At 50.0% G+C, this 1,587-nt stretch overlaps 1 pseudogene; it reads right to left on the minus strand.

The window, feature by feature from the left end:
* Nucleotides 1–449: 449 nt before the first annotated feature.
* LOC119443228 (U2 spliceosomal RNA) lies at nucleotides 450–540 on the minus strand (annotated as a pseudogene).
* Nucleotides 541–1,587: the final 1,047 nt, after the last annotated feature.

Raw genomic sequence — 1,587 nt, forward strand, 5'->3', positions numbered from 1 at the left:
ACGTGTTTTTGTTGTGGAGCAGTGACCGCACTTTCTTTTGCTGTGGTGCAGCGAGAAAGGCGAGTCATGGTTGCGCGCGCATTTCTATTTCACACCGCGCAGCCTGCGTGACCTCAGCATGAGTGAGGTGCACAAGAAAATGCTAAGTGACGAGGCAACCGTCACTTCTTTGGCTCTTGTTGAGGGATTAACAGCGCTATGGAATATAGAGCACGCCGATTATGCAAACGCGCAGCGTTGGAGTCTAGAGTAAGAACGCGGATTCCGCAAACGACGCTCCGGCTGTGGGAATGCGACCTGACTCAGCTGCGCCGGATTCAAGTGATGATGTGACTGTTTGGCGTGCGGAGCAGGCGGGATTTTGCCCGCGCGTGTGTATCCACCTTTAGGGGCGAAGCACGTTAGGACCGAGGATTGTCCGTCCGTCCACGTTGTCCGTGCTCTTGCGTGGGCCGATCCCGGAGGTCGTGCAATACCAGGCCGACCCGCGGCGGAGGTGAAGCAGGCTTCAAGCACTCCGCCAACTTCCAAAAATAAGATCTCGACCTACCAATAACGAGCCAATCTCACAACGGCGAACGCACTGCAATAAAACTATATACCATGCACAAATACGAAACAAAGTACACGAACAACCCCTTCGTACTTGTCGGAGACCTCAACGTAGACGTCACGGAGAGCGACTGGCTTGTGCAGTATATGACGTCTCGATACGTTCTACGATGCATTTCGTATGACTGGAAACAACCAACAACCACCAGTAGTAGGCTTGTCGTTGCCAACGTAAGGCTAGATCCGATCGTAGAACAATTAGCTCTACATTTCGCGGACCACAAAGCAGTGAAAATGAAGGGAAAACGGAATCCAGAACTGAACACGACATATGAGTTATGAGAAAGAAAACATTTTATATAGTGTACACACGCATTGTCAGTCATTTACATGCGCGAGTGGGCGATGTCACGGGTCATTTGCGGTAAGAACGATCCTCAGTGCTTTGCCCACTCGTGATGATTCACTTCGTGGAGATGCGTGGATTTTCTTCCTGCACCAGGGGCTGCATACCGTGAAACTATTCTAATCTTTTTTTTATTCCAATCACCAACGTCAGATTTACGTAACCGTCGACGTAAGCATTGGGCGGTGACCCGCAGCGTTGTTGAACCACCCAATCAAACGCTCTCCTCGTTTATAGGAGGTCACTTTTGTTTGATTTCAACGCGAATAACATTGCCTACTTTTACAGGTTTTTTATATCTAATTGGCTCACAGGGGGCGAGGAGCACGCAGAAATGAAGAGGGTGTGTGTGGGGCCGAGCTATGCTGCAGGGAAAGTAGTTAACCGGATAAGGAGCGTGGTGCCGGCGTCTGGGATTCGCCCTTGCTTTATATAGCTTACGGTGGCTGGTTGAAAATGCGGCGGCGTGCTAAGAGATGTTAAAAATGCCGCTGAAACGGATCCATAGCGAATAAGAGTTGGCAGAGCGATGTCGTATACGTGTTGCAAGGGCTCGAAAACGTTATACTGCCACGTAAAGGTTTTGATTACAGGCAAATAATTCCGTTCTCTCCGGCAGCTCCGAGTAG

This window comes from Dermacentor silvarum, chromosome 2 (genome assembly GCF_013339745.2).
Source record: "Dermacentor silvarum isolate Dsil-2018 chromosome 2, BIME_Dsil_1.4, whole genome shotgun sequence".
Lineage (NCBI taxonomy): Eukaryota > Metazoa > Arthropoda > Arachnida > Ixodida > Ixodidae > Dermacentor > Dermacentor silvarum.